The sequence below is a fragment of the Lissotriton helveticus genome, chromosome 3_2, assembly GCF_964261635.1.
Source record: "Lissotriton helveticus chromosome 3_2, aLisHel1.1, whole genome shotgun sequence".
Classification (NCBI taxonomy): Eukaryota; Metazoa; Chordata; class Amphibia; order Caudata; family Salamandridae; genus Lissotriton; species Lissotriton helveticus.
The window spans coordinates 339,814,862-339,837,866 of NC_136062.1; positions in this window are offsets into that span (position 1 = coordinate 339,814,862).

Consider the following 23,005-nt stretch of genomic DNA (forward strand, 5'->3'; position numbering starts at 1 on the left):
TTGTCGGCACAGCAGGAGATCCATCGGTGAAACTCTCTGGCTGCAGAGTTGGTGTTGTTCACCTCGATGGGGTGGTATTGACGTAGGGTGGTGTTGAGGTGCTCCTCTGTTACCTTGCTCCAGTTTCGTCGTGGCGGGTGTGGGGTGGGATTGGGTACATTGGTGGTGTTAAAGGTGAAATGGACGCAGTGGTGGTCAGTCCAGGGTGGCTGGGCCATATGGCTGAAACGAAAGTTAGTTCCTCCCGCGAAGATGGGGTCGAGGGTGTGCCCCGCTCAGTGGGTGGGTGTGTTGACAGGCTGTTTAAATCCAAGGTTGGTTTGAGGTTGGTTTGATTGGATTCCACCTGTGTGGCATATTTGATTCAAAGTAAAGTATATGGTAAACAACTTTAAAAGTCCCTTTTAAAGTTATATACCATATACCCAGGCCCTGTACTTCAAATGCTACTAGTGGGCCTGCAGCAATGCTTATACCACACACAGAAATAGCCTTTCAAACCTGTCTCAGGCCTGCCACTACAAGGCCTGTGTTCTCAGTTTACCGCCACTATACTTAGCATTTAAAACTACTCACCTTTTATTACACAGAGGTCACCCCTAAGGTAGGCCCTTGGTAGAACTATTGGCAGAGTAATGTGTAAGTATTTAGACATGTGCCTTTATGTTTTGCATGCCCTGGTAGTAACAGCCTATTTCAATTATTCAGTGCTGTGAGGCCTACTCCTCTCATAGGCTAGCATTGGTAATTCCTGATCAGAAAGGAGTGCTGTTGCCATGTTTGGTATGTTTAGCATGGCAGTGATAAATTCTACTTACTGGTGAAGATGGATTTTACTTTACAATTTTAGAAATGCCACTTTTGGAAAGTGGGCACTACTCTGAGCTTATAACTCTTTGTGCTTTGTAGCCTGTCACCAATATATGTCTGGGCTGGGTCACATCTGCACCTTGTGCATTCTCTCCAGACAGCCACTACACAGGAAGGACTGGGTGTGACCTGGGATACATTTGCATTCATCTGCATACCTATAGTCTTCCTACGCTGAGGGAGGGAGAGGCGAGTCACACTTACATCTAAATAGGTTGAATCCTTTCCTCACAAAAAAGGCTGATTTACCCCCTACTGATCGTCTGGAGCTAAGGCTGGGCTGAGAGGCATTACTGTGCACTTTTAAGGGTTCTTTTAAAGTTACCCCCTAAATATAAGGCATTTTTTAGTGTGAATACCTGGGCTATGACCCCATGTTTTTGGACACTGCATGGGATTTTTAGCCAGACACTGCTACCTCTACATCTGTACATTGCCAGGAGGACTCCTGTGCTGCTAGGAGAACTCACCATTCCTGCTAACTGCTTTGCTGTGTTGGCCCGCTGCACGCTGAGTGCTGAGTTACAGGTGGACTGCTACTTTGCAACGTATCTTGATGAGCTGCTCTGCTGCTTGCTCTCAGCTGTTTGTGCCCAAGTGATGTCTAAGTACTTTTGGCTTGCCCCCTATTCTTCGTGATAGCAGGGTCATCAAAGATCCCCTGGTCTGCCACGCAGGGGTACAGAGGAGACTCCGCAGTGAAGAGGAGCTGTGCCGCCAGGAGGGTCTTCCACTTTGCACTAGGCTCTGCTGTGTTGGCTTGCTGCCTTCTCCCTTTCGCAGTGAGGAAGGATTAAAACTGCTCTCTATAACCACTTTAAACCAAGAAGTCAAAGAGATCAATACACTATGTGGTAACTTAGCAAGCGTTTTACTCTAAGAGGTTCAAGAGTCTGCTTTTTGACCGAAGAATTCAACCTGCAATGATCTGCGTTCTGTGCAGATCGAAATCGCTCACTCTGTGTGGAAGCCGAAGTGAGGTCCCAGACTGTATTATAATCAGAATGAGCGCTACACTCTCTAAGCGTTCTGCATCTGTTTGTTTTGATGTACAAATTCAACCTGCAATGATCACGCTCTGTGATCAAAATCGGCCGCTCTGTGTGTGATCCGCTGCTACAGCACAGAAGGAAGCAATTGAGCATGGACCTAGAGCTGACTTGCCACCAGGGATTCTCTCTGCAACATCATCCTTAGACCAGCCTACTTTGCTGGCTAGCTAAAGACATATTTTTTGAAGTGGGGCTAGCCGTGAGTGAGATCATCCCATCAAGGACACCTTTGATTGGCTCAGGCTGCAGGGTCGCTCGGGTCGGGTCTGCTCGGACTCCCACCTGCTGGCCCTACAGGAATGTTACTACACCAACTCCCAAGCTTAGAGAGCTCACTCTGTGGCCAGCTCCAAACCAGCAGATCAACATTCCTGCTACTTCTGCCGGATCTCAGGTACGAGGGAGTGTGAGGCCCTTACAGCCAATCAGCACATAAAAGGCAGCCAGAGATGCCTATTAACACAGTTTTACGCCACCTTTATATTCACATGATAACCAAATAAAACCCCCAACACTTTAGTAGACCTGCTTCCTCACTCCACCACTTGGACAGTCTGATTCACGATCCTCTGATGGCAAACATTGTAATGTAACTAGGATTACCGTGTAATGATTAGTAGACCCACAGGTGCATCTGTGCACTACGTACATTTTGCTTCTAAATGCAATAATTTCAACAGGGCTCATTTCACTGCAATGTATATGATTGACCCAAACAATCTGCATTATTTGCAAAGTTTTTATTGATACCTGTCATTTTGGTCTTCTTGTTTTATGTACAATATTGAAAGCTATTTTATATAACATTGTTTGGAGTCTTTTTGTGGTGCATTCATTGTGTTTCTGTGTATGTGTGTTGCACAAATGCTTTATACATTGCCTCTGTAGATAAGCCTGCGCCAAGCAACTACAGCATGAGTACAAGTAATCTTGGTGTGTAGCTGACGTACGTTGACTAGAGTGATGAGTTTTGCCTAGCTTAGGTGCATACCCAAGCCAACCAGAAACCCCATTTATAACAGGGAGACACATGAACCTAACAAAATCTGGGTCCATGTGAGCTATGAGGAAGAAAGAGGTTGGGACCAGGAGCCAATCTTTAAGCAGGTCCTGCACACGTGGCTCCAAGGAGAACGTATTGAACAAGGGGAGTGCAGTTCCTGAGGCGTTGATGGAAGGGGAGGGGAAAAAGACAAAACTTTTGTCATGTTGCCCTCACACACCCCGAGAGGTGTCATGCTTCATCATTGGGCCTTGCTCCTCGTCGGGTCGGCGCTGCAATGCTCCACGGACTCACCGTTTCCGGGGCTCTTTGTCGGAGATCTTTTTTTGGAGAAGCCGTTGGGTGCGTGCGGGTGTGGGGGCAGTGAGTGGTAATGTGCACGTGTAAGGTGAGCTAAAATAGATCAAGGTCAATCCTAATCTCAATAAGTTTAATGGTGAAGGTAGATCCTACCTAAATAAAATAACTGGACGCCCTATGGGAATGTGATGTTCCTATCAGGCGGTCTCTAAGGTGGGGTCAACATGTTTTGTCGACATGTTTTGTTTTGTGCCTAGTTGTTCCAAAGGAATCGGTTGGCACTTCTTCAGCACCTATGTGAAATATAGTGCACAACTGGAAAACAGGCTCCAATTGGCAAAAGTCCCTCTTTAAAATGGGTCTTATCAAACTAGTCCATTCTGATTGACTTCAAATCACCCTATCATTGACACTTTACTATTCCTGGTACTATTTTTGCCTAAACACCTTACAAAAACATATCTTTGGTACTGATTAATGGAGTTTTGATACTTTGCCCTCATTTTGCAAGTAGTGGCCTTACCCTGTGAGCCGGACACTTTTCCACATCAAATAATACTCTACTTTCCTACAGATTGTTAGTAGACTAGTTCACCATGTGGATATTGAGTATGCTTATAGCTAGGGTAAATTAGCCAACCCTGTATTTTCCCTAAGATTTTAACTACCAGCATTAACCGATAGGCCACCTTGAGTTGCTCTCCAACACCATCTAACAAAACTCTGCAATTCCATTCATGCCCTTTTTGTTTCCATTTATTAAAATTATTTGAATCATGTTTCTTAGTGTCCTACATTCTTATGTTGGTCTTCATTTTAGTTTCATAACTGCATTATCTCTGATGTGCTACAACGCACACACGTTATCACTCTCTTCAGTCTACTTGACCCTGCCACCAAGGTTGGGCCATATCATACTCTAAGAGAAAGAGCAGTTTACTTCAGTGATGCTCTTGTTCGGATCGAATGGAAGGCAGTCGTAAATCCACGCGACCTCGTACCCCTTAACCTACAGTTGTAATCCGCACAATGCGGTTTTGTCATACAATGAAATCTGCCCAAAAAACTTTACATTCTTGAAAAATTCAAATAATTGAATAGCACAATTACCTACAGTATAATTATGCAGTATTAACTGCCAACGCTCCAAAGAAATGGTGAAAATTGCAGTGAAATATAGTGAATACAACGAATCGTGAATTTGTTTTTGGTTGATGAACTATGCAAGCAAGTATATGGGGCATATTATCAAGAACGGCGTTAAAAATTATTGCTGGTTTAGCGGCAGTAAACTGCCGCTAAAACGGTGATAATAGGCTTGATAATATGCCCTTGAGAATTTCAATAGAAGTCCATGTTCTGGTGTGAACATGGGCTTCTATTGGAATTCTCCAGGGCATTTTATCAAGCGCATTATCCCCGTGTGACATGGAGTGGTGGACCCCCACAACTGACCCTGCGATGCCTCCTTCGTTACAGACGAACCCCTGGGAAACGGAACAGGACGAACAGGATGAAAAAGAACCCGGTGCCTTTAACTGGGCGTTTGCTGAGGAGGAGGCCCGACCTCCCGTCCACGTTAGAGTAGCCGGATTGGACAAAACCAAGGAAGTATGGTACGGGGCGTGTGACGTCACCCCGGTGGAGCAGGCGAGGAGCGGAGTCGGAGAGCTGAGAGGAGGATGGAGCGAAGAAACCAGGCGTATACCGGAGGAAGAAGCGGAGGAAAGCGGAGAAGGGTCCCAAGGAGAGCCAGGAGGCCAACGACCCCGTGAGCCGCCGTGCCACTCTCCCGGGGAAGGAGAGTGGCTTTCTCAGGTACGGCGGCGTATGGCGGCTTGGGTGGGAAGCAAACGCATGTAAAGAGTGTAAATAGACCCATATCCATCCATAGTCCTCCCCTCCTCTTGTTCCTTTACCCCGCGTTTACCCCCTCACTGTCTGTGATCACGTTCCCACACTAACGCTGAGTGTACAGAATCACCGGTGAACCCCTATCGCACTACACGGTCCCAAGGTGCACAAACCCCAGCCGACAGTAGTACTAACGGCCCCCTTTCTGTTGGTCTTCTCTTTCATGGGAACCCGGAGCCTGAGAAGCAGACGCATTGTCCAGACATCCGAGAGGAGAGCCGCCCTACGCCAGCCAAGCGGGAACACCTCCAAACGCCAAAACGGATCCTAGTCAATTTGCAAAAGAAAGACTGACCTTCAGAACTAGAAGGACCTTAATGTTAAACACCAAAAGGGGTATCCCAATAAAACCTGCTTTGCATCAATAAACTGGTGTGTCTCTCATCCCTGACCCACTAGCCAGGTCCACACCCCGCTTTAGTGGCAGTTTTCTGCCGCTAAACCAGTGATAATTTTAACGTTGTTCTTGATAATATGCCCCCATGTTCAGTACTTGGATAACGTCTAACGTTTGACAGTGCTTTGATTTTGTATTATTTATTTCATTAAAAGGAAGGGGCATATTAACAAGGGGGAGTTATAAAATTATCGCTGCTTTTTTGGCCGAAAAGCGGCTATAATTTTATCGCCTTATCAGCAAAGACACGCTATCGCGTGTTTTGCTGACTTTGTTCCCGTTTCCAGCAAGCCTAACTTTGCATCGCTAATGTAGGCATGTCTGTGGAAACAACATGGGTAAATATCGCGAAGGCAGCTTTGAGATATTTACAACGCCGGGAAGCGATTATTTTAATTGCGGTAAGTATGCCTTAACGCAGAGAAACCAGCGATGTTCCATGGAAAAGGGCTTTATCGCTGAAATATTCATCGCTATGGTGCTAAACGTTGTTAATACAACGCTAGCCTGGTGAAATATTCCAGCGATAGAAAATAATGCGGTATACAAGGTCAGTGATAATTATCGCTGCATGTTGCAAATATGCTCCGATGTGATTCTGAAGCTTAACCTATCCCACCACAAAATGAATGGTAGGTGTTGTTTGAGCGCGGTTTCCACACTTCCATTTGCACGGTTTTCAGTGTATTAAAGCTTCATTAGTTCTATTCTGCACAGAAAACACATGCAGATGTATGCATGTATTCATGCCAAGTTTTTTAGTACGCGGATACAGAAAAAGCAGGCTGACTAACTGCTCGTGCATATTCTTCTTGAGATAATTCACACAATGCCGAGAAATATTTCACAAAATCTTGAAAAAATGGGTCATAAACTCTTGGATCTGAATAGTTTAATTATTGAAAACTGACAAGCCGACATTATTAGTGTCTCCCATATGGCACAGGAAGACAGCAGTGCTCTGTGAGAGCTGGGGAGAAGTGAATTATTATTTGAATCAGAGCTATCTCTTTGTCATGGCCTCTGTCATTTTTGTGCTAAATTAGCAAAATGTACTCTCGCCAAGAATACATGTCTACATGTCTGCATGGGCCGATCTATGGGGTATATTATCAAGGGGTTTATCTCCGCTTTTTTGGCTTTAAAAGCCAAGAAAGCGGAGATAAAATTATCTCCCTATTACCAAGCTGTCGCTAACACCAGTTAGTGACAGCTAATAGGAGATAGCGACCATCTTGGGCCCCGCTTTGCATGTCAGTGATATTTATCACTAATGACATGCAAAGTGGGCGTGCCAAGATGTTAGCGACTGGAAACAGTCGCTAACATCGCTATCTCCTATTACCAACTTTTGGAGATATTCGCGCTAAGCGCGAATATCTCCAAAAGCTAACACCTGCCCTGAGCAGTTCTTCACCATGTTATCCAATGGGAGGTGGATAACATGGCTAAGAGCATTTGCTCGATAATGCATGAATATCGCTGACTTTTCAGCGATATTCATGCATTGCGGCCGTTTTTTATCGCATTTGCGATAAACCTTGCTAATAGCAAGGTTTATCTGCGTTAAAAATCGCCGATGTGCGGCGATAATTTTTGTCTCTAAACAAGTTAGAGACAAAAATTATCGCTAGTTGTTGGTAATATGCCCCTATATTGCTTGGGATCACGAATTACTCAGAAGAGTCTGTTCTGTTTCCACAAGCACCTGCTAGTTTAGGTATAATTACATCTTGGTTGAGTGTATTTGATAGTTTCATATTTAATTGTCAGAGCCGAGAAACTCTGGTGTTTCTTTCACCGAGTCATGCCTTAGCAACAGTACTGATTTTTGTCTCTGCATCATACACCATTTAACATACAGAAAAGTATGTCTATGTTACCGTGACTTGATCCATTTTGTCCTCTGTACAGAATATAGAGCTGCCGATAGGAAACGAAGGGGCATATCAGCAAGGGCCGGCGATAATTATCACTCGGCGCCCTTAGCGTGAGGATAATTATCGCCGTCCAACTCTGAATTTTATCGCGGAGATAGCGTGCTATCAGCAATGCTTTATCTCCAAAGCGATAAAATTCAGAGTGCAAGCTGCCAACTGTGCGATTATCGCTGGAAATCCAGCGATAATCACACAACTTTTGGCGATAGTAGGATATCAAGGCAAAGTCAGTTTCAAAGCAGGCGTAAGGAAAGTAGTGATAACAGAGGTTATCGCTACTTTTCTTGTCGCTATACTACTTTGCATGAGGCTTGATAGTAGGCGAAATGTCGCTTAATGACATTTCTACCGTTATCTTGGGGAGGAACGCCACTTTCCATCTCATAAGAGATGCAAAGCTGGGCGTTTGGGGAAATGGTGATAACGCAAGGGACCTTGCTGATAAGGCGATAAAATTATCTCTGCTTTTTGTCCAAAAACGGACGCTAAAGCGGCGATAATGTTTTATCGCCTCGCAGCTCATATGCCCCAAATTCTCTTTTGCTCCCCTGTTCTCAATATCTCAGAAGGCAGAAGGGTGCTTACAATCGTAGGCAGGAAGACTCTGTGAATTCATAGATTCCTGCCACCAAACTCATGGTCCGGGAATTGGCAGAATTGCCTATTTAATTTTTCTGACATAACTGTCATAGAAAATTCTGTCATGAATGGGAGTAAGCATACATTATTATGAATGGATAAATGCTATCTGCATTCTGTTATAACTGAATGGTCCATCCTGAGAATGTTTGTTTAGTTTTAATGTCTGACATTTTTCTGCAAAGAAAGAGATACTATAGGGCTCAGGTACCCTAATGATATTGTTGCAACTTGCCGGGATGCACTATACTGTGTACCATATTGAATATGGCTTCCAAGTTTTATTCATCACCTCTCTCTTCTTGTTCTGAGATCACAGCTATAGGAATGGACAGTTAGTTGTGGACTGACAATACTCCATTTTCTAGAGGAAATGCTAAGTCCAGAGTAGACTCAACAGTTGAATTTCTTATACCATTGAGACAGTACGGAGAAGACATTGGAGGATGTTGTATTGTTACCCAACTCTGAACCAAGCCCTTTGTCCAAGGCCAATAGCTGAGCATCACTTGATTTCACCATTCTAGTAAAGGGGTGAAGACCTAACGCAGTCAGCAAGCCAATGAAAGCCATATTTGGAAACCCTATCGAAAATCCATTAGGGAAGTTTAATTAATCTCATCATGTTCTGTAATCCGTAGCTCATAGTAGCCCAATGTGAAGAAATTGGCCTGATGTGCAGTGCTCACTATTCTAGTGATCACTATATATCAGTCCAAACAACCCTTATTGATGATTGGTTGTAAGTCAACCTTATAGACCAGCTATCCTAGTAGCATGGATACGAGCAGTCTAAGGCTAAGACTCTAGAGGGCGTGTTAAGCCAGCTGTTTTACCATCACATTACCCCTTGAACACCCAGTGAAAGGACACCACACAAGTTGTTATGAAAATAAACAGTGTATTTATTTATAACAAGACTACCCTGGCTCTTTATGAGACAGGGAGCTAAGCACACAACAAAACTCTTACGAAAATACTTAAGTTAGCACGTTATACACAAATGCCCGAGGGGCACGAAAAACCATATACTTTAAAAGTGGAATGCGAATTACTAGCAGGTAAGTAACAGTTCTAATAGGCTTTGGAATCGCTAGGACTGGACTAGGGAATCGTTAGATTACTACTAGGAGGCCCAGGGGACTCGGGTGCAGAGTGTGCACTCTCACGCGGGATGCGGGACAAAGTCTATGGAAGCTAGAATTCACAAAGTTAGTGTTCACGGGCGAACCCGACCTGGTAGGAAGAAAACGACAGTTGATCCTGACCCTTGGATAGTGAGGCTATGCTGGGACACCGGAGTGCCGAAGTTACCTAGCCCAGGGGCTGCAGCTGCATAGGTCTGAAAAGACGTCGGGGATCTCGTTGCCGGACCAGGAGCCTGGAAGGAAGAAGTTGCTGGCAGGCGACCAGTGAAGAAAAGTTCGATGGATCCAAGCCTGGATCAAGGAAGAAGAAAACCTGAAAGCAGAGGGGACCAAGTTCTTGAATCACTAGCCAGTGATTAAGTGGGCACCAGGATGGCACCGGGCGAAGTCACCGCAGTCAGGTGAGTGGGCGCTGCTGGGCTCTGCAGTCTCTCGGACCAGGAGGCGTTGTCGGCGACCAGGATGGAGGTGCGAGCTGTCCCACGAAGGTTCTTGCTGTCGACGTCGCTGGACCCAGGATTGGGCAACAAGTCTTGGCAAATGCAAGGCCCACGCGGTGGACCTAAAATGGCGTCTTGGGTGGACCAGGAGGGTCCAGGGTACTTCTCCGATGGAGGGAAGCAAGGGCCAGTCTGGAGCAACCAGACCAGCAGCAGAAATGTCGTCGGGCGTCGTCAGGAAGGCCACAAGCCAGCGGGCTAGTAGCCAAACAACGCGGTGAGCAGTAAAAAGCAGAAGGGCCCCACGCAGATCGTGGAGATGCTGGGGGGCTGCTCTTCGGTGCTGGAGCTGCTCAGGGTGGGGGCTTCTCGGACCCCAAAGCACTCACCAGGAATTCACTCGGCGGGCTTGTTGTTCAGAAGTCGTGCAGTCTTGAAGATGGCCGGTCCCTCGAGGTCTCGTCACACCCACGAATCTCAGCGTGACTGATGATGTAGGTAGAGGTCAGAGGTGCCAGGGAAGCCGGTTCTCGTCGAGCTGGGCAGTCGGATTCCGGAGGAAGGACTTGCAGCAGACCGCAGTGTTCTGTAGATGGTGCCTGCGGATGCAGGGTGACTACTCCTTAGTCACAAGGGAGAAATCTTAGGAAGAAGTCTTGAGTTCCTTTCGTGGAAAGTAGTTTCAGGATTCAAAGATGATCTGCTTTGGAAGGGGGCCAGTTCCTACCTTTATCCTGTAAAAAGGGGCTGGCACGCGACTAAGTCCTGCCCTATGGGTGGGACTAGGAGGGGGGTGGTTACACCCACTTCCTTGGCGGGCTTTTCCCCAGCACAGGGTCTGGAGTGACCCTGGAACTGGTTCCAGCCAGCCTATGCACAGTGAGCACCGGGGTGCCACGTGCAGTCACCTTCCTCTAAAGCCCTGCCTACCTACAATACACAAAACCCTGTCTGGGACGGTGCTGGCACCGCCCCTGGCAGGAAACCCTTTGTCCTTATCTCCTGCTCTGGGAGGACTCCCAGCAGCAGGAGGGCAGACTTGTGTCTCGGTGGCAGCATCCATTTTGTGGATGCTAAGGCTCTGTCTGACTTTTAACCGGGTTATAGGTTACATGCATGTCGTGTCCCTCTAGAAGGGTGGAATGCTAACCCCGTCGCCAGAATTGGCGAGGGGTTCGTATTCCAATTCGTATGACACCTTACTCGACATGTTTTGATAAAGCGATACCAGAGTTGGCACATAACCGCGAGGATTATAATGCACTTAAGAGTATATGGTATGCGATATCATGGAAACGGCTAAGGGATGGATCCCGAAAGCCGCAGACAGGCTCAGCTCATGCCAGAGCACCATCTCACACGATTCCAAGCACTCTGCCTTCAGGATTGTTAAGGCCTGCCATAGGAGTGACTGATAGGAGATCTGTGTGTCCATTTTAGGGTTAGATATAGGTATACTATATCTAAAGCAAAGGGTGAGTACACCACCTTGCCCCAGCTGTCGTGCAGCCAGTTGTGTCAGATTTGGATGGCCAGCCAGGGGTGGCATAATACATGCTGCAGCCCCTGGTAGGCCCTGGGTACACCTATGCCCTGGGTACCTAGGGTACACTGTACAGGGACTGATAAGGTGGCTCAGTATCCAATTTAGATATGTACCTAAGGTACATGGAATCCATTTTACAGAGAGAGCAGTAGGCCTGGGGCCCTGAATAGCAGGGTCCCAGGTCAACTAAGTCAGAAAACCAGCAAAACACCAGGCAAAAAGTTGGGGGCAACCATAGTCAGGGGTCAACCTTCCTACATAACCCCCCCCCAAACGAAAGGAGATAAGGCTATCCTTGTCCAGGTAAGCCTATATTGCCTAAGTGGCCATTTAAGGAAGTACCAGCACTGGCATGGTTACCCCCTATGTCATGGTCCACTAAGCAATCCCTCACCCTAAGGGTGTCTGAGGGTCTCCACCATAGGGAATCTCTACCTGTGGTGTGTTTTGTCAAAGAAAAAGGCTGGTGCTGAAATGGAGTACTGAAGTGAGGCTCCACTAATTTTGGGCTCAGCTTCCTCCAATCATTTTCCACCATATAGGCCTTTCTTTCCAAGACTGAGTTGTTTTGGGCTCTCAGGGTCAACCTCTGGCTACCTACAGCTGGAGGTTGGGTCCCTCTGTTTGGCTTACTGGAGGGACAGGTCAGGTCTGGGGCCCTCAGGTCCCAAGTTTGGCTGTGCCCAACAGTGTCCATCTGTGGGAGGTCCCTAACTAATTTTAAGGGGGATCCCTCAGGAGTATGTTTTATTTTCACTTGGCTAGGACTACTAGCTTCAGTGCCCTTAATCTGCTGATTGGGAAATTCTTTTGGACAGGGGGCCCTTTGGGGTCCAACACTGGCCTCCCTGACCTCTACAGCCCTGGGCTGACTGAGGCAGGGTAGAGAGGGGCAGGTTACCTGCTCCAGACTGGGTCCCATCTTGGAAGGGTCCACTGGCATCAGGGGTTCTGCCAGGCTAGGCCTGACTACCTCTGTGGCAGTTTCTTCACAAGGGGTCAGATCAGTTCCCTGAGGAGGCTGATCCTTTCCTAAAGTCTGGTGGGAGGGAGATTTCTCTTCCTCCTCAATACTCTCTGTCTGAGTGGAGTGATCCATAGTTTCAGGCTTCACAACACTGTCATCTGTCTGAGTTTGAGCTGTGGCCATCACAACTCTCCCAACCTTTTCAGGAGGGGGCTCAGTTTGGGTGTGGGCTGTGACCATCACAGCCTTGACAACCTGTTCTGGGAAGGAAGTTGTCTGAGATTGGGTTGTGACTGGCACAACCCTCCTGACCTGTTCAGGGAGGATATCTTGGACTGGGGCTGTGGCTACCACTGCCCCACTACCCTTACCATGGATGTTCACCATTCTAGAATGGGTCTCTTGCTCTACTTCAGCCCAGGCTGGGAGCTCTAAATCATTCCCCAGTAGGCAATCTACAGGCAAGTTTGGTGACACTGCCACTCTCTTGTGGCCAGTGACACCTCCCCAGCTGAGATTGACCACTGCCATGGGATGATCTCTCTGTACTCCATCAATATTGGTCACCTGGTATGTGGATCCAGATAAAAGTTGCCTGGAGGGGACTAGACTCTCAGTCACCATAGTGATGCTAGCCCCAGTATCTCTATAGGCCTGAACTTTTATACCATTGATGAGGGGCTCCTGTCTGTACTTGCCCAAAGTGTTGGGACAAGTTGTGAAGTTGGCAAACCCCATGCCAGTCTCACAGACAAGAGTATCTAAGTTTGGGGACCTGGTTAGGCCAGAGTCCCCAGGAACTCCCAAAGTAAATGCACCCAAATTCTTGGGGGCACTCCCACCACCTGGGGGATTACTACTAGTAGTAACAGGAGGTTTGGGAATGTTACTTGGGGGTATGTTTTCCTTATTGTTATTCTTGGGGCAACTGCTGTCAGTTTTTAAATGACCCACCTGTTTACAGGGATAACAATAAGGTTTCTTCTGGTTGTTGGAAGGATTCTGGGACCCACCCCCCTCAGAGGATTTTTGGGGCCCTGATGTGGTTTGATCTGTAGATTTATTCCCACCCTTCTCTTGAGGCTTGGTTGATTCCTTTTTCTGGTCACCACCTTGGTTCTTGGGCCTAATCCTGGTTCTGACCCATTTGTCTGCCCTCTTACCCAATTCTTGTGGAGAGGTCAGATCAGAGTCTACCAGGTGCTGGTGTAATAACTGGTTCTGACAATTATTTAAGACTTGCTCTCTCATAATAAGATTATATAATCCTGTGAAGTCAGTAACCTTGCTACCCAGTAGCCAGCCTTCCAAAGCCTTAGTGGCACAATCAACAAAGTCAGACCAGTCCTGAGACTGAGTTTTCTGGGTGTCTCTGAACAGCAACCTGTACTGCTCAGTGGTTAAACCAAACCCATCAACCAGTGCATTTTTCAGGACCTGGTAATTGTTAGCATCCTCAACTCTAGTAGTGAGGAGCTTATCTCTACCTTTACCATCAAAGGAGAGCCACAGTATAGCTGCCCACTGACTCTGGGGAATGCACTGCACAGTGCAGGCCCTCTCCAGAGCAGCCATCCATTTCTGGATGTCATCCCCTTGCTTAAAGGGGGGGCACTATTTTAGTCAGGTGTTTAGTATCTAAACCCTTCTCTCTATCTCTTGGGAGATTGCTGCCACCAGTGGGAGCTAACCCACTCATTTTCTGCTCTCTAGCAAATGCAAGCTTTTCTTTGGCCAGGGCAAGTTCTTCCCTTTCAATCCTCAGTCTAGCTTGTCTCATCCTTGCTTCATGCTCTCTTCTCTGAGGGGAAGTCAATCTCCTCTGGGGAGAGTTCCTTCTCCCCTGAGAAGAGGCATTAGAGTGCAGAGATCTAATGGAGTCCCTAGAAAGAGATCTATCTCTCCTAACTCCAAGGTTAGGCCCACTTCGGGTTAGTACTGGGGGGCCCCCAGATCCTAGCCCAAGTAAGTCTAAGTTGGTCCTAGTTAGCCTTCTGACTACCTCAAGACCTTTGTCTACCTCATCCCCGGAGAGTACCTCTTGATCCTCCTCCTCAACTGCTGAATCAGTGTTGGGGAGGTCTGGATCCCCAGAGGTTCCCTCTAAGGCTGGCATGTTCTCATGTAACTGAGAAAGCTTTCTGGCATCATATGTCTCTAAGAGACCTATCAGAAAGGGAGTGGTGGGGTTAGACCCCTGCTTCAGTTTCCTGGAGACACAGATTTGCCTCATCTCCTGGAAACTGAGAGCTGCATATCTTGAAGCGACCTGTGGAGGGTCAACACTGACCAGGGGAGTCTCAGTAGAGTCCCCCTGAGTCGACATGCTTTTCTAGTGAGGTGTAAGTGGTGCACTTACCTACACTATATGTTTGCCTACTGATCCCTTGCTAGAGTTGTAGTTTAGGGTGTGCTAGGCCCTAGGAGCTACAACAGCTGGTTCAGTAGAACTCAGAGTATTCTAAGCTAAGTTATATGTACCTTTAGTACTTATGTGATCTTTCACAAGATATTCTTAGGATATGTGTGGTAAAACAACAGCAAGCTCAAATCCCACCGCTGCCACCAATGTGAAGAAATTGGCCTGATGTGCAGTGCTCACTATTCTAGTGATCACTATATATCAGTCCAAACAACCCTTATTGATGATTGGTTGTAAGTCAACCTTATAGACCAGCTATCCTAGTAGCATGGATACGAGCAGTCTAAGGCTAAGACTCTAGAGGGCGTGTTAAGCCAGCTGTTTTACCATCACATTACCCCTTGAACACCCAGTGAAAGGACACCACACAAGTTGTTATGAAAATAAACAGTGTATTTATTTATAACAAGACTACCCTGGCTCTTTATGAGACAGGGAGCTAAGCACACAACAAAACTCTTACGAAAATACTTAAGTTAGCACGTTATACACAAATGCCCGAGGGGCACGAAAAACCATATACTTTAAAAGTGGAATGCGAATTACTAGCAGGTAAGTAACAGTTCTAATAGGCTTTGGAATCGCTAGGACTGGACTAGGGAATCGTTAGATTACTACTAGGAGGCCCAGGGGACTCGGGTGCAGAGTGTGCACTCTCACGCGGGATGCGGGACAAAGTCTATGGAAGCTAGAATTCACAAAGTTAGTGTTCACGGGCGAACCCGACCTGGTAGGAAGAAAACGACAGTGGATCCTGACCCTTGGATAGTGAGGCTATGCTGGGACACCGGAGTGCCGAAGTTACCTAGCCCAGGGGCTGCAGCTGCATAGGTCTGAAAAGACGTCGGGGATCTCGTTGCCAGACCAGGAGCCTGGAAGGAAGAAGTTGCTGGCAGGCGACCAGTGAAGAAAAGTTCGATGGATCCAAGCCTGGATCAAGGAAGAAGAAAACCTGAAAGCAGAGGGGACCAAGTTCTTGAATCACTAGCCAGTGATTAAGTGGGCACCAGGATGGCACCGGGCGAAGTCACCGCAGTCAGGTGAGTGGGCGCTGCTGGGCTCTGCAGTCTCTCGGACCAGGAGGCGTTGTCGGCGACCAGGATGGAGGTGCGAGCTGTCCCACGAAGGTTCTTGCTGTCGACGTCGCTGGACCCAGGATTGGGCAACAAGTCTTGGCAAATGCAAGGCCCACGCGGTGGACCTAAAATGGCGTCTTGGGTGGACCAGGAGGGTCCAGGGTACTTCTCCGATGGAGGGAAGCAAGGGCCAGTCTGGAGCAACCAGACCAGCAGCAGAAATGTCGTCGGGCGTCGTCAGGAAGGCCACAAGCCAGCGGGCTAGTAGCCAAACAACGCGGTGAGCAGTAAAAAGCAGAAGGGCCCCACGCAGATCGTGGAGATGCTGGGGGGCTGCTCTTCGGTGCTGGAGCTGCTCAGGGTGGGGGCTTCTCGGACCCCAAAGCACTCACCAGGAATTCACTCGGCGGGCTTGTTGTTCAGAAGTCGTGCAGTCTTGAAGATGGCCGGTCCCTCGAGGTCTCGTCACACCCACGAATCTCAGCGTGACTGATGATGTAGGTAGAGGTCAGAGGTGCCAGGGAAGCTGGTTCTCGTCGAGCTGGGCAGTCGGATTCCGGAGGAAGGACTTGCAGCAGACCGCAGTGTTCTGTAGATGGTGCCTGCGGATGCAGGGTGACTACTCCTTAGTCACAAGGGAGAAATCTTAGGAAGAAGTCTTGAGTTCCTTTCGTGGAAAGTAGTTTCAGGATTCAAAGATGATCTGCTTTGGAAGGGGGCCAGTTCCTACCTTTATCCTGTAAAAAGGGGCTGGCACGCGACTAAGTCCTGCCCTATGGGTGGGACTAGGAGGGGGGTGGTTACACCCACTTCCTTGGCGGGCTTTTCCCCAGCACAGAGTCTGGAGTGACCCTGGAACTGGTTCCAGCAAGCCTATGCACAGTGAGCACCGGGGTGCCACGTGCAGTCACCTTCCTCTAAAGCCCTGCCTACCTACAATACACAAAACCCTGTCTGGGACGGTGCTGGCACCGCCCCTGGCAGGAAACCCTTTGTCCTTATCTCCTGCTCTGGGAGGACTCCCAGCAGCAGGAGGGCAGACTTGTGTCTCGGTGGCAGCATCCATTTTGTGGATGCTAAGGCTCTGTCTGACTTTTAACCGGGTTATAGGTTACATGCATGTCGTGTCCCTCTAGAAGGGTGGAATGCTAACCCCGTCGCCAGAATTGGCGAGGGGTTCGTATTCCAATTCGTATGACACCTTACTCGACATGTTTTGATAAAGCGATACCAGAGTTGGCACATAACCGCGAGGATTATAATGCACTTAAGAGTATATGGTATGCGATATCATGGAAACGGCTAAGGGATGGATCCCGAAAGCCGCAGACAGGCTCAGCTCATGCCAGAGCACCATCTCACACGATTCCAAGCACTCTGCCTTCAGGATTGTTAAGGCCTGCCATAGGAGTGACTGATAGGAGATCTGTGTGTCCATTTTAGGGTTAGATATAGGTATACTATATCTAAAGCAAAGGGTGAGTACACCACCTTGCCCCAGCTGTCGTGCAGCCAGTTGTGTCAGATTTGGATGGCCAGCCAGGGGTGGCATAATACATGCTGCAGCCCCTGGTAGGCCTTGGGTACACCTATGCCCTGGGTACCTAGGGTACACTGTACAGGGACTGATAAGGTGGCTCAGTATCCAATTTAGATATGTACCTAAGGTACATGGAATCCATTTTACAGAGAGAGCAGTAGGCCTGGGGCCCTGAATAGCAGGGTCCCAGGTCAACTAAGTCAGAAAACCAGCAAAACACCAGGCAAAAAGTTGGGGGCAACCATAGTCAGGGGTCAACCTTCCTACACCCAAGTATTGCATATGTAGTGCTGTGCAACTATCACATTATATGCATATTCCAGAGTCATATTGAATTATAAATCAACTTAATTTACAGAAACAATGGCGGAAATTAATGTACTCCGCCATACAGCCTGATGGGTTTTGCCAAACAACAAAACAATACCATAACAACTGTAAGTCAAGTCAAGTCAAGTCAAGTTAGAATTTATATAGCGCACTACATACCCAGAGGGTCTCAGGCGCTTGAGGGAGGGGGGGAAGTTTACTTATCGAATATCCAGGTTTTAAGGTGGTTTTGCGTGAGGCGGAGGTGGGTGGGAAGGGAATTCCAGGTTTTGGCCGCTAAGTAGGAGAAGGATCTACCCCCCATGGTAGCTTTGTGGATGCGCGGGACGGCGGCGAGAGCTTGGCAGGACGAGCGCAGCTGGCGGGTGGGGGTGTAAAAGGAAAGGCGCGTGTTGAGGCAATCCGGTCCAAGTTCGTAAAGGGCTTTGTGTGCGTGGGTGAGGAGACGGAACGTTATCCTTTTGTTGACGGGGAGCCAGTGCATGTCTTTCAGGTGGCCGGAAATGTGGTCTTTGCGAGGGATGCCTAGAATGAGTCTGGCTGAAGCATTTTGGATGCGTTGGAGTTTTTTCTGCAGTTTTGCGGTGGTACCGGCGTAAAGGGTGTTTCCGTAGTCCAGACGGCTTGTGATCAGTGCATGAGTGACCGTTTTTCTAGTTTCGGTGGGGATCCAGCGAAATGTTTTTTTGAGCATGCGTAGGATGTTGAAGCATGATGATTAGACGGCGTTGACTTGTCTGGTCATCGAGAGTGAGGAGTCCAGGATGATGCCCAGGTTCCGTGCGTGGTCCGTCGGAATGGGGGCTTTTCCTAGGGCCGTTGGCCACCACGAATCGTCCCAGGCGGCAGGGGATGCTCCTAAGATGAGGACTTCCGTTTTGTCCGAGTTTAGTTTCAGACGGCTGAGCTTCATCCACTCGGCTACTTCTTTCATCCCTTCATGTAGGTTGGTTTTGGCGGTGGTTGGGTCTTTGGTGAGTGAGAGGATCAGCTGAGTGTCATCAGCGTAGGAGATGATGTTGAGGTTGTGTTGACGTGCGATGGTTGCGAGGGGGCTCATGTAGACGTTGAAGAGGGTGGGGCTGAGTGATGATCCCTGTGGGACGCCGCAGATGACTTTGGAAGCCTCTGATTTAAAAGGGGAGAGGCGGACTCTCTGAGTTCTTTCAGCGAGGAACGAAATGATCCAATCCAATGCTTTTCCTTGAATTCCGATGTTTCTGAGGCATTGTATCAGGGTGCTATGGCAGACTGTTTCGAAGGCTGCGGAGAGGTCAAGGAGGATGAGGGTGACTGTGTCTCCGTTGTCCAGTAGTGTTCGAATGTCGTCTGTTGCTGCGATGAGGGCGGTCTCGGTGCTGTGTTTGGCTCGGAAGCCAGACTGTGAGGAGTCGAGTGATTTGTTGGTTTCGAGGAAGGCGGCAAGCTGATTGTTGATGGCTTTTTCAATGACTTTGGCAGGGAATGGGAGGAGCGAGATGGGGCGGTAGTTCTTAAGTTCAGTGGGGTCAGCTGTGGGTTTCTTCAGAAGGGCGCTGAGTTCGGCGTGTTTCCAGCTTTCTGGGAATGTGGCGGAGTTGAGGGAGTAGTTGATGACGTCTCGGAGATGGGGTGCTATAATGGAGTTTGCTTTGTTGAAGATGTGATGGGGGCATGGGTCAGTAGGGGATCCAGAGTGGATGGAGTTCATCAGGTGAACGGTGTCTTCTGTGGTGATTGGGTTCCAGTTGAGAAGGTTATTCGGAGGAGGTACAGGTTCGGAGGGGGGTGGGGTGGACTGGTTTACGGGTTGGTTGTCAAAGCTGTTATGAATGTCGGCGATTTTGTCATGGAAGAAAGAGGCGAGGGAGTCGCAGAGGACTTGAGAGGGGGTGTTGTTGTTTGAGCTGGCGGTGGGGTTGGTGAATTCTTTGATGATGTTGAAAAGTTCCTTGCTGTTGTGGGCGTTGTTGTCTAGTCGGTCTTTGAGTGCTGATTTCTTGGCTGTCCGGATTAGTTGGTGGTGTTTGCGGGTGGCGTTTTTGAATGCGGCTTGGGTGATAGTGTTTTTTTTTTTTTTCCAATTTTTCTTAAGGGAGCGACAGAGCTTCTTGGATTTCTTAAGGTCATCGTTGAACCAGGGGGCGTTCTTGCTTCCTTGCTTGACTTGATGTTTTTTCAAGGGTGCTAGTTTGTCGGCGGTTTGGGTTATCCATTGTGTGAGGTTGATGGCGGCTTGGTTAGGGTTTGTTGAATGGGCAGGGGTTTTTTGAAGAAGCGATGTGGAGATCTGGTCGATTGTGATTTTGTTCCAATTTCTTCGCAGAGTTGGTTGAGGGTGGTTGTGGGACGTGGTCTTGTTGTAAATGAAGTGGATGCAGCTGTGGTCCGTCCAGTGGAGGGGTGTGGTGTCAGTGAAGGAGATATGCTTGCTGGAAGTGAAGATAGGGTCGAGTGTGTGTCCTGCATAGTGTGTGGGGGTGTTGACAAGTTGTTTGAGTCCTAGATTGGCGAGGTTGTCCAGAAGGGTGGTGGTGTTGCTGTCGTTGCTCTTTTCCAGATGGAAGTTGAGGTCTCCCAAAAGAAGTAGGCATGCCCAGCATCTCTCGTCAGAGGGCGCAATAACAGGTTAGTTGGTGCAGGTCGCAAAACATAACAGAGAGCTGTAGAGAGAATTTAATCAATCAATCAGGGGGTTTTAAGTGCGCTACTCATCCGAGAGGGTCTCAAAGCGATGGGGGAGGGGGTATAGCAGTGCAGTTCAGCCGAAGAGCCAGGTCTTATGAGTCTGACAATTGTCAGCAGAATATTTAAAAAACGATTGTAACAGAGATGTAAAGGAAACAAACGTCACATTCATAGTTCTCTGTACTTTTGCTTGGCTCATGTGACCAAAGATGACCATATACAACAGTTGCTGTGGATTTGTTCCTCAAGCTAGTTTCTGGACAACATAGTCGAGTGTGCAACCGTTAAAAACGTCTACATTTTGTGTTGAAATCTACAATACAAAAAATCATCAGATTGCTGCACACAACAGCACTGTGACACATTCTCCCATGCTTCTAGACATGCCGGGCATTGCATTTGGATGGCCAAAAAACAACCCTGTAACACCTTCTACTGCAATGCTGTCACCCAGAATTGTTACAGACCAGCAGCAAATAATATAAATCATAGCATACTAAAGCACAAAGTTCACACCCATAAGCAGGGCTCTTGGCATCACTGAGAGATAACAGATCTTCATTTTGTGAAGGTGACATGTCAGATGATTTAATGACCATATTCTGATTAACTGTGGGAAAACATAATGTTGCTTCCTGTGAGGCACTGGAATATTTGTTGAAGGCATGAGAGACAACCTCAAAGACAATAGCAATCCTTGTTTGGGTGAATCACAAAAGTTACTAAAAAAACGTATGCCTAACCCTCTAATAGGTTGGCACTCGAGCAGATAGGCTTAACTTAAAATCTATGTGTACACATTTTAGGCAGCACACAATTAGTAATAAAGCAAGGAAACATCGAAAGAAAAATCCTAAACTGATTGTGAAAAAAGAAAGTGAATTTTAATAAATAAAATTAAACCAAAACAAAAACAATCCCATCAATAAAAGCAGAGTTATGGATTTGTAAGGTTTAAGGCTCTAAATAGTAGCACAAGGCAATGAGCCAGCAACTGTGGCCATGGTTCATGGCGAACTGGGACAAAGTTACACGGTCATGCCTAGCTGGACCAGTTTCATCCTGCCGGAAGTATTACCTTCTGATTTTGGTGCAGGGACAGTGTGGCACTGGACTGCGAAGCCCTGTGACACTCAGATTCGGATCTGGTTATGCTCTTCAGTCGGAGGTTGCAGGGCACAGCTCTGTGAGGATCTGCTTTGCTACGTGTCTCTCTGCATCAAATCTGGTCAAGTCTTTCCTGAGGAGCTGCATGGTTCTGCCAGGTTTTGTATCAAATCTGGTGAAACATTCAAGTAGGCTGGGAAAAGTGACACTCTAACTCCAGCCGAGGATCCAGGAGTACACACTTGAGGTACACACTCTCAAAGAGGCCAGCAGAGAGGACCAGGTCAGGTGTAGTTGGGTCTGATCAGCTGCGAAGCAAGAGAGGAATGTAGAAGCTTGTTGTGTGTCGGTATCTCAAACAGGCCAGCCTTTGGAGTCACAACTGGGGTCTAGGATTCAAGGCTAGTAGGTCCAGTTTTCCTTCAGATTTCAGACAGATAGCCTGTCTTTTTCTGATCTTCAAAGGTCCAGGGGTGCTTTGATTCCAGTCTCTTGGGGTGCCACTTCCAAACCCGGCACCAGCATGTGGGTGGAGGACAAAACTTTGTTCTCCCCCAAACCTAGTTCTGGTCAATTCTTCCCTGGATTTGGATCCAGCCTTTCTAGGGGAAGAAAGGCAAGGCCATGTCTGGAGTCAGGTCCCATTTGTCGATGCTTTAGCAGGTCTTTTGAAATGTAACAAGGTTTAGTTCACAGCTCCGCAACAAACATCCTATGAGGAAGACTCACCCCCTTTAAACACTGACTCTTTGTCCTCTGTCTGGCTCCTATACACATTTCCCAGTGAGGGAGTGTTGGAAAGTGGATTGTTAGAAGGAATTGGAAGGGATTTACCTCTAGTAATAGAGCCACAATCACAATTGAAGGTCCAGTCATGTTCTCAATAAATTATTCCCTTGCTCAACCCTTGGTAGCTGGCACAAGCAGAAAGGCTTAACTTAGGAGTCAGGTGTGTAAAGCATTTGAAAACACCAATACATTAAATAAGTAAAACGCAACACACAATTGGAATCCAACACCAATTCATAAAAATGGAAAATAATTTTTAAGAACAAATTGACACCAACATGACATTATTCCAGTGCAGGGAACCAGAGATATGAATTTTCAAAGATAAGAAGTTGAACTTGTGCTCAGAAGCAAATAGTGCTCAAAGGGTTAAAATAGGTTATAATGGATGGGGAAAAGGTAAATAGTTCTTTTCACTTCCAGAAGTGTTTCTTAATGCAGGAAAGTGGTCCACAGACCCAGCAAAGGGTTCAGATGCACTGGTTTGCCTCTTGGGTTCTGGGAATACAACTCCTACAATGCACCTGGTCAATGTATGGAGCTTTTATTTTTACAAAAGTTGTTCCACATTTGTGGACCTTCTTCCTTAAGTACCTCCTGTGGGATCAGAGTGTCCAAAACACCAATCCAAGGGTCTAGAAGCTCTGAGATAGTCCTTGGGATGTTAGGACCACAATTCCCACAATGCACTGGGCCAAATCCTTAAAAGTCTACTGCACGCACTCCACCCTGGGGATTTCGTGGTGGAGACGGTGCAGGTGAGCTCTGTTAGCCTGTTGCTGTCAAGGAGCCCACTCCTTAATCCTTGTGAAGCCAGACAACTGCCTATGGCTGTAGTTGCAGATTGCTCAGCAGGTG